Below are 14,379 nucleotides of genomic sequence, written 5' to 3'. Positions count from 1 at the left end.
GTGCTTCTACAGCCTTAGGGAAAGTACTGGCCTCCTTTAATGGGCTGTTGTAAGGCCTTCTGCAACAACATGTGCAAACTGCTTTATATATTTTAAATGCACTGTATATATCAGATCATCACAATGGCTGTTGATATCAGGGCTATCTACCAACTAAAGTGTTTTATCAGATTTGGTGGTTAAAAGGCAATTGAATTATTGGTTATATTTAAATAAATGTGGGGTTTCAGATCTAAGATCATGTAGGAGTGCTCTTTTGCTTACACTTGTGGTGCTCTGTCTCTATAAGAGAGCCAGCATGGTGTAGTGGTTAGGCTATATTTAGGCTAGGATTTGGGAGACTTTCTCAGGCAACTTCCCAGGCTTGTTGTAAACATAGTAGAGGCAGGGAGTAAGGTAATTTGGGTCCAAATCGGGAAGAAAAGCAAGGAATACTTAAATATAAATAAATAAGTGCAAGCCTCAAGAACTGGTTTTTTTAATAGAGCATGTGTAACACAATTATATGTTATTACTTCCTCCTTTTATTAGCGCCACTTGTGATTTTTTTCTTATAAACTTTTAAACCCCAACATTGCCTGTTCTCTCTGTTGTTATTGTGAAACCTCTGTGAAAACTTCCTTCTTATTTGTTGTCTCAGCCATTGCAATATTTATCTTTTGCAGTTTGGATCATCAAAATCTCATCTTTGCCTCCTCTCTCTCTTTTTTTGCCTTCTGCCAATCATTTGTTGTTTTTTTGGCTTATCCTTTTCCACATCTCTTTTTATTTATTTTATTTTATTCAATTTATATTCCGCCCTCCCTGCATCAGCAGGCTCAGGGTGGATTACAATTACTATAATAATTTAAATACATTTAACTTTAAAACCAATAAACCACATACATATTTAAAAACATACAGCAAAACAATATAGCAGCAGATTTTAAGAACATACAGCAGCAGATTTCTCCAGAAAACCACCACCCAACCATCTCCAAAAGTATTTAACAAGGCTGGGTGGTAGATACTTTTTGTAGGGGATGCAGTTTCCTCTAGGCGGCCAGCAGGGAGGCCCCAAAAGACCCATCGTCAACCATACGCCTGGCGGAACAGCTCTGTCTTGCAGGCCCAGCAGAAGGATAACAAGTCCGGCCGGGCCCTGGTCTCTTTGGACAGTGCATTCCATCAGGTTGGAGCCAGGACCGAGAAGGCCCTGGCTCTGATCAACACTAGACGGGCTTCCCTGGGGCCAGGGACCATTAACAGCTGTTTGTCGCTGGATCAAAGAGTCCTCCGAGGCTCATATAGGGAGAGGCGGTCCCACAGATACGTCGGTCCCAGTCCGCATAGAGCTTTATAGGTTAATATCAGAACCTTGAATCTGATCCGGTATTCCACCAGTAACCAATGCAGCTTGCGCAATATTGGTGTTATGTGTGCATTGAAAGGCACTCTGCTGATGACACGCGCTGTTGCATTTTGGACCAGTTGTAACCACTGGTTCATCGGCGGTCTTCCTGTGCAGTCCCACATGGGACTGTGCACGCGCAGGCCTGCTGATCCCGGAGATTTTTACAGCTCTGAGCCACTAGGGGGCGCCCTCGCCTCTCAGCGCGCATGTGCAGCCGTCTTTCCCGCCGAAAACGACTCCTAAGAGGTGGGGCACCCCCGACGTACCCTCAGTTCCTCTTTTGCCGCCGACTTGAGAGGTTCTTCTTGCTCTGTTCTTAAAAAAAAAGAGAGAGAGAGAGAAAGAGAAACGTTGTTTGGAGAGAAAAACTTTGGAATAATGTCGGACAAGGCGTTATTCAAACGATGTTCTACTTGCGATCGCAAGATGACCAAATCAGACGGTCATTCAGAGTGCCTGTACTGTTTGGGAGAGACCCACAACCCACAGGCCTGTAAGTATTGCCGCACCTTCACTCCAAAGGCCAGGGCAGAACGTTCGGGGAGGCTCCAGGCGTATCTTTGGCGTTGGGCGATGGCGGTGACTGACCCTATTGCGAAGGGTAAATTACCTGCAGCGGATAAGATGTCCACTCCGACTTCGAAGTCATCGGAGAAATCACCACGTCCCCGCCCATCCCCAGTCTCGACCATCTCTAGACCTCCGAGCCCAACTCGCGTAGCTTGGAGCTCTTTGACCCCAACGGTTCCCGCCTCATCAGACCCGACGTTGGAGTCGAGACCCGCATCGGAACTGGCTGGTTCCGGGGCGGAAGTGTTAGCCAGGAGGGAGAGCTCGACAGCCCCTTCGGAACCGAGAACCTCCCAAAGTGGATCGGTGTCGGACTGTCTGCCTTCGGATCCGATGCCTTCATCTTCTTTGGAGAAGAAGAAGAAGAAGAAGAAGAAGAAGAAGAAGAAGAAGAAGCATCTATGCTCTAAATCCGACAAGCAAATGCTTGAGAGCGTAATCACCCCGCAACGTGAACAGCAGGGTGCGCTTAGATCCGACCTTCCTTCGAAAGGCGGCCTTGGATCCGGAGATGCATCTTCCCCCAGGAGAACTCCTGCGTCCCATAGATCTCGGGAATCCGACATTATTATGCTGGATAGACCTCCAACCCCCTCGGGGGTTCGTCGTTCACCTTCCCACGACTCCTGGTCGTCACGTTCGTCTAAGGGCCGTTCATCTCGTTGGTCCAAGAGGTGTAGTCCTTACTCGAGCAGACGCCGTTATTATCAGGAAGATTCCTATGCTTCCAATCGGGATTGGAGACGACGTTCCCGCTCTCACTCTCTATGGGAGGGCTCCTTCGAGGGATTCAGACAAACCCCTGTCTTTTCCAACGCTGAATATGAGGAGCACCTCGCCGGTGGTAGATCTTTTGATTCACCACCTTCGGAGTCACCAGATGGAGCGATTGGTCCATCCGAGGAGGCTTCCCCCATGGAGGACTTCTGTGCCTACAATGAGTTACTTCAGAGGATGGCCAAAGCCCTTGAGATAGATGTGGTTTCATCGGAACCACGCTCAAAGGATAAGATCTTGAAGCACATGTATTCTGGTTCTACTCCGACCATTGCCTTTCCCATGATAGAAGGCTTCGTGGAGCTTCTGGAGGGGCTCAATTTGAAACCTGCTTCGACTCCTGCAACTAACAAGAAAATTGAAAATCTTTATCGAGTTAAAGACTACCATTATTCTTTCCTGTCAGTTCATCCACCTCCATCTTCTCTGGTTACAGAAGATATGCAAGCCAAACCCAAACAGGGGTCCTTATCGGTGCCATCGGATAAGGACAGCAAGAAGATTGACTCCCTGGCCAGAAAAGTCTACACATCCTCAGCCTTTGGCATTAAAATCGCCAACTATGCTGCCATGATGGCAGCCTACCAGCTACTCTTGTGGACGAAGGTGGCTACCTTCGTCCCACAATTGCCTGAGGACCAACGAATCTTCCTCAGAGTGATACAGGAGGAAGCGGTTCGGTTATCGAGGCACCAGATTACAATGAGCAGGAACATGGCTGATACCTCTGCCAGAACACTCCTGTCCGCCTTGGTCATGAGGAGGTTCGCATGGCTTAGATCCATGGCTCTACCTTTGGAGACATGGTCCAGGGTGGAGAATCTCCCATTCGAAGGCCAGAATTTATTCTCCGACAAGACGGATGACTATTTATCCAAAAAGCGTAAGGATAGGCTGACGGCCCGTTCCTACGGCGTGACACACCAGCAACAGCCCGGCCGCTCACAATACAAGCCTTACTCGAGGTATCGACAACAGCATTATCACCCGTATTATGCATACGGCTCCCAACAGCAGCGTCAACACCAGAACCCGCAGCCCCCTTTCCAGAGGAGGAGGCAGGGTGCTAAGAATAGACATAACAATAATCAACATCAGCCCAAGAAATCTGGGCAGACACAAAAACAATTTTGACAATTACAGGGACCTGATCCCCACTTTGCAGACAGGCTAGCTGTCTTTTTTGCTGAATGGTGTAAGATTACATCGGATGTTTGGGTTTTGGACATAGTTCAAGTTGGTTATAAAATTGAATTTGTTCAATGGCCCAGTCTCTCGCTCCCTGTTTTCTCGTTTCAGTCACCCCAACCCGGGGTGGTTTCGGAGTTGTCTGCGTTATTGTCAAAGGGGGCTATTGTGGAAGTGTCTCTATCTTCTCACCCCCTGGGTTTCTACTCTAACCTTTTTGTGGTCGAGAAAAAGGATGGAGGCCTTCACCCCATTCTGGATCTCCGGAAATTGAACAAGTCCATCAGGGTTCAGAAATTGAAGATGACCACATTGCAATTGGCGTTGTCTCTCCTACCCCCTAATTCATGGTTTGGGGTGTTGGACCTTAAAGATGCCTACTTTCATATTTCTATTTTTCCTGACCATAGAAAATTCCTCCGTTTTACCTATGGTACTAGGATTTTTCAATACCGTGTTCTCCCCTTTGGACTGTCTACAACCCCTAGGGTGTTTACTAAATGTGTAGCAGTGGTCATTGCCTTCTTTAGGACGCAGGGCTGCTGCATTTTTCCTTATCTGGATGACTGGCTCTTAGTTGGGCAGTCGGAAGAAGATGTTTCCCTCCAGATCTCGATCACCTTGACCACTTGCCTGAGGCTAGGTCTATTTGTAAATAGAAAGAAATCTAACCTCACACCGACTAGGGTCATCCAGTTTATTGGGGCCATTATCGATGGAGATCGGAATTTTGGTTTCTTACCCCATGACAGAGCCCTTAAGATCAAGACTCTTATCCGGAAATTTAAGAGATGTAGATTCCAGCTGGCCAGGCTTATTCAGGTTCTGTTAGGTTATATGGCTTGCTTGTACTGCAGTGGTTTCTCTAGCCAGGTTACGAATGAGACCACTTCAGCTGTGGTTCTCTAAGGCCTTTCACCCAGAGAGAGATTCTCAACGTAAGAAGTTGAGTGTTCCCCGTACGGTTCTTTCCTCTTTAGATTGGTGGATGCAGGACCTTAACGTTTTTGGGGGTGTAGCCTTTGGGTACAGGCAGCCCGATATTACAGTTACTACTGATGCCTCTAATTTGGGATGGGGCGCTCACTGCCAAGGGTTATTCGCTCACGGCTTATGGGACGAATCGGAGTGTGAGGAACATATTAATCTCCTTGAATTACGGGCAGTCTATTATGCGCTAATTTCATTTTCTGACTTGCTTTATGGTAAAACAGTACAAGTACTTACAGATAATACCACAACAATCTTTTATTTGAACAAACAAGGGGGAACGTTATCTGACATGTTATGTGAAGAAGCATTAAGAATTTGGACTTGGGCTGTTGACCATTCGGTCTGGCTGATAGCAGTGCATATTCCGGGTGTGGACTATGTCACACCTGACCACCTTAGTAGATTGGAGGGTGACACTCATGAGTGGTCTCTTCACAACGAGTGTTTACATCCTGTCTTTATAGAATGGGGAACTCCAGAGCTAGACCTCTTTGCTTCAGAAGAGAACTGCAAGATTCCCCAGCACTGTTCCAGAGGAGGCGTCGGCCTCGAGTCTCTTGGGGATGCGTTTCAGTTAACTTGGTCAGGCCCCCTTTTCTACATGTTTCCCCCGTTTCCCTTGTTAGCCAGGGTGGTATCCAAGATACAGATGGACAGGACGTCAGCCATATTGATTACTCCATATTGGCCAAGGCAACCGTGGTTCCATGCCGTTCTGAGACTTCACAAGAGGATGCATCGGTTCCCAGATCGTCCGGATCTCCTGTCGTTTCAGTGGGTACTCCATCACAAAGTGCATTCACTCAAACTGACGGCGTGGCTGATTCTTCAGGACAGGGATTTTCCACGGAAGTGATGCACGTCCTTCAGAATGCCCGTCGTGTGTCCACACGGCAGTCGTATTCCCTGAAATGGAATAAATTTTCTGACTGGTGCAGAGGCATTCCTCCCTCTCTGAAGTTTTGGAATTTTTGTGGGGACTGAAACAATCTGGCCTAGCTAATTCTTCTATTAAAGTGTATTTGGCTGCAATTTCAGCCTTTCACCCTCCTATCGATAAAAAGACTGTTTTTTCCCATTACATGTCTAAGTTATTTTTAAGAGGGCTCAATCATTTGTTTCCCCCGGTTCGAGTTTTAGTCCCTCAGTGGTCCTTACCCCTGGTGTTGACGAGGCTCCTTTCCAAACCTTTTGAGCCTTTGGCTACATGCCCACTGGGCTTACTGTCTTTTAAAGTAGCCTTTTTGGTAGCTGTCACTTCTACCAGGAGGGTGGGTGAGTTGGCAGCTCTCTCTTGCGACCCGCCTTATTTCAGTATTCATCCGGATAAGGTAGTCCTTAGGACTAAGATAGAGTTCTTGCCTAAGGTTGTGTCAAAATTTCACTTGGCACAGGAAATCTCTTTACCCATGTTCTTTAAGGAGTTTACCTCTGAGGCTGAGCGGTCCCTTCATTCCTTAGATGTTCGAAGGGCTCTCCTTTTTTATTTGGATAGGGTAAAACCCTTCAGGAAGGATTCTCATCTTTTTATTTGTTTTGCGGGCCCAAAGAAGGGTATGAGAGCTAATTCTCAGACATTAGCCCGTTGGGTGGTGCAGGCTGTATTGTTAAGCTCTAAATGTGCTAACTTACCTTGTCCTCTGGAGATACATGCTCACTCCACTAGGTCTCAAGCGTCTTCGTCTGCCCTCCTCAGGGGTGTCCCGATGCAAGACATCTGTAAAGCAGCGACTTGGGCGTCTGCAGATACGTTTGTGAGGCATTATGCTTTGGATGTCCTGGACAGGAAAGAGACAGCAGTGGGAACAGCAGTCCTACAATCAATCTTCCTGTCGTGATGTGCCTCTACCTACCACCCAGGTATTTAAGCTTTGAAATCTCCCATGTGGGACTGCACAGGAAGACCGCCGATGAAAAACAGTGTTTCATACCTGTAACTGTTGTTCATCTAGGTCTACTGTGCAGTAACACATACCCTCCCTCCTTCCCCGCTAATTCTCTTGGTACTTACCTTGCAGTCGGCGGCAAAAGAGGATCTGAGGGTACGTCGGGGGCGCCCCACCTCTTAGGAGTCATTTTCGGCGGGAAAGATGGCTGCGTATGTGCGCTGAGAGGCGAGGGTGCCCCCTAGTGGCTTAGAGCTGTAAAAATCTCTGGGATCGGCAGGCCTGAGCACGCGCAGTCCCATGTGTTACTGCACAGAAGACCTAGATGAACAACAGTTACAGGTATGAAACACTGTTTACCAAGTTCAAGGGAAGCCCTGCGTAGAGCGCGTTACAGGAGTCTAGCCTAGAGGTGACCGTTGCCTGGACCACTGTAATTAAGTCACGGGTCGAAAGATTGGGGACGAGCTGTCTGGTCTGTCAGAGATGTAAAAACAATGATCTGGTAAACGCCATGACCTAGGCCTCCATTTTCAGGGAGGCATCCAGGATCACCCCCAGGCTCCTAACTCTCGGAGCCGGTGTAAGCACCGCCTCATTGAGTGTAGGAAGCCGGGGCCTAGAACCCACGCTCCCGCGCCTCAAGTACAGGATATCCATCTTTGAGGGGTTTAACTTCAGTTGACTCTGCCTCAACCATCCAGCCACGGATTCAAAAGCATGCTCCAGGACATCTGGGGCCAATCCAGGCTGGCTGTCCATCAGCAGATATAGCTGGGTGTCATCAGCCCGAAACTTTGCACCAGCTGGGCAAGGGGGCGCATATAGATGTTAAACAATAGCAGGGAGAGTATTATCCCCTGCGGCACACCACAGACTAGTGGATAGTGGGATGATAACTTCTGCCCTAGCACCACCCGCTGTCCCCGACCGTGGAGAAAGGAGACAAGCAACTGTAAAGCCGTCCCCTGTATTCCCACGTTGGCGAGGCGGTGGGTCAGAAGATCATAATCGACTGTACTGAACACTGCCAAAAGATCTAATAAAATCAGTAGCGCCGTTCCACCTCGATCCAGATGTCTGCGAAGATCATCCGTGAGGGCGACCAGCAGTGTCTTGGTACCATGGCCCAGGCGGAAGCTGGACTGGAAGGGGTCCAGGGCCAAGGTCTCCTTCAGGAAACTGCAGCTGTTTCTCCGCCGCCCGCTCAATCACCTTACCCAGAAACAGGAGATTCGAGACTGGGTGGTAACTGAGCGGGTCGGCGGGATACAGTGATGGTTTCTTTAAAAGGAGCATCACCACAGCCTCCTTCAGTGCCCTGGGAAAAACCCCAGAGCCCAAGGACATGTTGATAATAGCTTCCAAAGAATCCCATAGTCCACCGATACTGGCTTTCACCAGCCATGATGGACACGGGTCCAGGAGGCAAGTGGTAGGCCTCACCACCTGCAGGATCCTGTCCACCTCCTCCCCAGAGAGAGGGCTGAAATGATCGAATACTAACCCTGAAGATGGCCAAGGGGCCTCTAGTTCACATACCGTATCAAATGTGGCCAGCAAATCATGGCGGATAGGACTTTATCAGCAAAAGTCCATTGCTGATGGAGAGACAGGACTTTATCAGCTAAATCCATTTTCTCCATTGGCTTTCTTTTCCAATCATATTTATTTTAAACTTATTTCACTTGTCCTTTGTTTTTTTTGCTTATATACCCGTTGTCCCTTCTTTCGTCTTTTCAGGCTTTTCTACCCACTCAATTTATTCCAGATTTTCTTAGCAGCTGACCTCCAAGCACTGGAATCAATTTGGGTATGGTTCTTCTGCACATCTGCCCTCCCTTTGCATTTTTAAAGTTGTAGAGTCACTTCATTTTGTTCTGCATATGCCTTAAATAATCAGGATTTTCAAGTGAAGGTGCTGTTGTTGTTGGTGGCATCATCAGTGATGCCACAGCATGTACACTTTTAAAAAACTTTATGCTTGTATCGCTGTATCGATATAAGGCTGATTTTTTTTTAAAAAATGGGGAAGCCTAAAAAGGGAACTGCTCTACCACTCATACTTAAGCCCTGTGCCTGCACATTCCAAATTGGAATCTACTTGCTCATCCTCCAGTGTGATATATGTGTTTGCAATGCTCTTCTGCTGTCTATGTTTGGGGAGGGGAAATCTGTGAGGCAGAGGAAGTTTGGGTGGCAGCCATAGGGTTTAAGAAGCTGCTCCACTGGCAATAGGGCTGTGCATTAAGGAAACAGTTAAGAAAGATATAGTATACTACTATGTATGGCTTGTTGCTGCAAGTAATGCTTCTACTGGATAGCTACACATTGTTTAGTATGTCGTATCAGTCTGCTTATGTCTTGTTTAAGCATTTTTTCCAGCTTTGTATCAAGTATCTGCTTGTTTCCAAATTTCTGTTATCCGTATTGTTTATTGAGTGACCCAACCAATTATTGTATTGACTTATTCTATGCAATCTGCCTTCAGTCTCAGTGACTCAAGGAGGACTATAAATATTGCAAATAAAATAAAATACCTGTGTTAGAGTCTTTGTATACTTTTATTTATTTACCCCATGTCATTTATGGAAATGTCCTTGACACTATATGGGAATGTCCTTGATACTGATCTCATCGCACACTATGCAATCCACCTTGTGTCTCAGTGTGAAAGGCATACTATAAATAAAATAAGATTCCTGTTTGTTTTTATTTATTTCTATCAATTTTTTACACACTCACCTTTCTTCAAGAGCATCTCAGGACTAAGGCCGTTTCAGCCACTGCTATCCTTCTGGAATTGAAGTTCTCTGACTTCCAAGTCTGAGTACAAATTAATAACTGATACTTCTAACGTTATGATTTTAGGATGTTCAAGAATGCAAATGGTAATTTTTAGTTAAATCTTCCTGTATCTTTTTTGTGAAGTATCTTTTTTGTTGGGAACTAAATTACTCAAAACTCATCTATGAAGAATCACTATCACCTCCAAAGCCTTTCATGACATTGGATCAAATACCAGTAGGATCATCTCCTTCCTTTTAAGCATGTGTATTCTCTGTGTGGTGGCTCCCACATTATGAAATGATCTCCCTGAAGCTATTAGGGAGGCCTCCATTTCTATTGTTTCACAAAATGTGCAAGAGTTGTTCAGGAGGGCATTCTTGTAGAGGGAGTAGACCTGTGTTGTAATGATGTATTGTCGAAGGCTTGTATTGTCGAAGGCTTTCACGGCTGGAGAACGATGGTTGTTGTGGATTTTCCGGGCTATATATTTTTATTTTATTTTATTTTTTAATTGCTAACCACAAAAACTACAAAGAAGGGAAAAAGGGAACGGGGGAAGGGAAGAAACAACATATAAAAAACACACACTACATCTACAAGTATTGCATTCCCTTCATAATACAATTATTTAAAGTTAAACTTTCTAATATGCTATTAGATTGGTAGATCTTATAAAGTACGAACTACAGTCAGGATCAGGTCTTCTCCCCCCCCCCCCGCGTCTCGGTCGCAGCTCTCTCTGAACAGCTACAGTAGCTGCTCTCACTCCCTCCTCCCCATTCCCCCCTTCAGATCCTAGATCTTCTCCTTGCTGAAACTCTTGATGATTAAACACAACGTCCCTCAGCTGTGCTTCCGATGTTATCTTGTAGGCTTGGTCTTTATAACTGAACCAGATGCCTTCCGGAAATAACCATTTGTATTTTATTTCACGCTTCCTCAGAAGAGCTGCAAACCTTTTATATTTGAATCTTCTTTTCCGAGCTAAGAATGGAACATCCTTCAATATCTTAACCTTGTTACCCAGAAAGTCCAAGTCCACATTGTACGAATTATATAAAATGGTGTCCCGAGTCTTCTTAGATGAAAAATCAATAATAATCTCGCGAGGCAGCTGACGCTTCGTTGCATATTTTGAAGATGTCCGGCGGACTTCCAGAATATCGCTTTTTATCTCTTCTTTAGTTGCCTTTGCGAATGACGCCAAAAGTTCCGACACCAAATCCTTTGAGTTTTCACTCTCCTCCTCCTTCACATTCTGAAGACGCAATATCGTCTGAGCACGATCCACTTGTAACCCTATCAATTGATTCTCCAAAAGCTTTACTTCTTTGTTTGTTGCTTTCATGAGTACTGCGTTTTCCCGAGCAGACTGCTCTGCCCCAGACGCTACGTCTTTAATGGTTGTCACTTCGTTCTCGACTGAGCCAACCCTTTGACCGATTTCATTTAGCTTATCAACAAAGGGCTTCATAGCTTCAACGACCGACCGTTTAACCAGCTCTTCAAGAGACTATCCTTTCCCCTGCAAAGCAGCCGAAACAGATTTGCCCACCGCAAGGCTCTGCTTTTTCGTCACCATCTTAGGGGGGGGGGGGGAGTCCGCCAACTAAGTTCCAAAACTCAATGAAGGGGAAGATATCCAAACCTTTTTAGCTTCAACTCCCACCAATCCTTCGCATATGCTTAGAATAACAGAAGGGATTCGCTTACTTTCAGGTTTTCACCTTAAATCTGCTTGTTGCCGTTCTCCATGGCCCGGCAGCACGCGATGTGCTGCGCAAGTCTGCCGGCCTCCGTAGGAGCAAACGGGCAATTTACCCCCTGGATCGACTTCAGGGGGCTCTTCCCGCAGCACTCCGGACCCTGACCCCCTCACTGGGAGTCCTGGGGGTTAACCCTCGCAGGCCAACCACCCGGTCAGGCTGCTCGAGCTCTTCCTCCCGGACCTGCGGAGAGGAGCGTCCGACATGGCCGGGAAAACAAAACCGAATAGATTTTCCGGGCTATATAGCCGTGGTCTTGGCATTGTAGTTCCTGACGTTTCGCCAGCAGCTGTGACTGGCATCTTCAGAGGTGTAGCACCAAAAAGACAGAGATCTCTCAGTGTCACAGTGTAATGGATCAGCTAGGAAGGTAACCTCTATCTGTTAGGGATAATGTGTTTTTTTCCCCTTCCAACTCTTCAACCCAAGCCCTCCTGCACTATATTGTTTTACTCAGAATCTCTGCTGTCAGACTCAAATGTTATATTTTGTAATTGTCTTACTGATTGACTTAATAATTCTATTGTACTTGTAATCCATCTTGAGTCCCAGTGAGAAAAGCATACTATAAATGAAGATAAATAAGATACAGCTGAGAAATTTGGGCGTAAGTAGAACATTTCTACATAGCAGTATTGCCTATTAGTACTTGCTATATTCAGTGCAGAGTGTTGTGGTGTGTGTGTGTGTTCCATATTTTCCATATGCTGTTACCCATAAATGGCCTCTTTATCTTATACTGGCACACAGTTGTGGCAGCTGTTTGTAACAGATCTCATCACGAAGGGAATCCAGAACAGATGGCCCAACAAACGCCTGCTCTTCTTTCCCCATCTTGCCTGCCTTTGCTTTGCTTTCTGTGCATTTAAATATTCGCATAAGATTTCTGCCCTCATTCTTTGTTAGTTCCTAGTCATTTTCTTTATGTGGTCTGGAATAAATGTAACTTCCAGCCAATGGAGGTGAAAATATAGTTCTGGTGAAGCAGCTCTGTTTCCCACTTTTAGAATATTTAAGTTGCTCCATGCATGCCCTCCACCAGGGCTTTTTTTCTGGGAAAAGAGGTGGTGGAACTCAGTGGGTTGTCCTTGGAGAAAATGGTCACATGGCTGGTGGCTCCGCCCCCTGATCTCCAGACAGAGGGGAGTTTAGATTGCCCTCTGCGCCGCTCAGCACGGAGAGCAATCTAAACTCCCCTGTCTGGAGATCAGGGGGTGGGGCCACCAGCCATGTGACCATTTACAAGAGGTTCCAGAACTCTGTTCCACCGCGTTCCCGCTGAAAAAAAGCCCTGCCCTCCACATTCATGCTTTATCCTTCCTAGGAATAACCAGCTGGAAAAGCAGTGCCAACAGTGGCAAAAAAATTAGCCTCCCTTTTAAGCATTTCCCTGCTTACTCAGATTCAGAACCACATTTCATTGCCAACTAGATCTCTCTCCTTTCTTACGTGAGGTATTTGCCTTTTTTTTCAGACAGGTCAATAATTATAACCTGTTTTTCTCCCTAGTTTGGACCCAAAGTAGCTTAGAACATAATTCTCCTCCTCCTCCATTATACCCACACAACCACCACCCTGTAGATAGGCTGAGATTGTGTGACTGCCCTACAGTCACCCAGTTGGGTTTCTATGGTGGAGCAGGGATTCAAACTTAGGTCTCTCAGTAGTAACATGCAAGGCTTCTGGGAGGACTTTCCATGTATTGCAAGTAGCAATGGTGAATAGGAAGACATTCCAGGAAGAAGACCATGTTAAGTAGCTTAAGTAGGGGAGGCAAAATAGTAAAGAATCCAGTAGCACCTTTAAGACTAACCAACGTTACTGTAGCATAAGCTTTTGAGAACCACAGTTCTCTTCGTCAGATGCATGGTAGAGGAGGGATTGTGATGATTTTTCCAAGCAGGGCTACAATCTTATGCATTCCTGTTTGCAAGTATCAGGGAAATTAGTCACTGTTCTTTATGATTAAACATTAAGATTGGGTGAAAAATATTTTTAAAATTGGCATATATTCAGAGTAAGGCAGGAGTTTCCAGCTCAAATCATGACAGATGGTCCTTGCCCACAACTACAGATTCATGGCACAGCTATGCAATTTGCATGGTATCATTGTATGCAAACATATTAATGGCTGACTTAAAGCAATACTTCTTCAGGTCCTACTCATTAACGCCTCTCTTGTACTTGAGATTTATTGATAATATTTTCATTATCTGGTGACATGGAAGGAAAGCTCTCAAGACACTCCACCAGGGCTCAAGCAATTTTCACCCCACCATTAGCATGAGCATGGGCCTGCCCATGCAACAGGTTCACTTTTTGCACAAGCTCCATCTTATTTTGAAAACTCCAATCCCCATACATAGTTACATGGTTCAAGCTACCACTCAAAGCTAGGGTTGCCAACCTCCAAGTGGTGGCTGGGGATCTCCCAGAATTGCAACTGATCTCCAGGTAACAGGGATCAGTTCCCCTGGAGAAAATGGCTGCTTGGAAGATGGACTGTATGGCATTGTACCCAGCTGAGGTCCCTCACCTCCACAAATCCAGGCTCTACCCCAGAAATCTCCAGGAATTTCCCAAACTGGAGCTGGCAACCCTACTCAAATATATGGCAAAATCCATAGTCTACAGTCAAACACCATGTTACAACTACATGTTTATTTATTTATTTTATTTATACCCCACCTTTCTCCCCAGTGGAGACCTATGGTGGCTTACATAATTCTCCTCTCCTCCATTTTATCAGCTCTGTGAGATAGGTCATGCTGAGTGTGTGTGACTGCATGGCAGAGTGGGGATCTGATCCTGGTTCTCACAGATCCTAGTCTTAATTACTATCCTACACTGGCTCTCCAGTTCCTCAAACAACGACTCTCTCACCTGGAGGATTTACAACAGGCATTCTTTGGATTACAATACTCATAGAATTAAGTAAAGAAACAGATCAACAGAGCCAAACTGTTACCTAGAAATAGCCTGCAACAAGAATGTACAAATGAGATAACAGAACACC

Source organism: Eublepharis macularius, chromosome 5 (genome assembly GCF_028583425.1).
Source record: "Eublepharis macularius isolate TG4126 chromosome 5, MPM_Emac_v1.0, whole genome shotgun sequence".
Taxonomy (NCBI): Eukaryota; Metazoa; Chordata; class Lepidosauria; order Squamata; family Eublepharidae; genus Eublepharis; species Eublepharis macularius.
The sequence above is the reverse complement of the archived record's forward strand: the minus strand, read 5'-3'. Positions refer to the sequence as shown.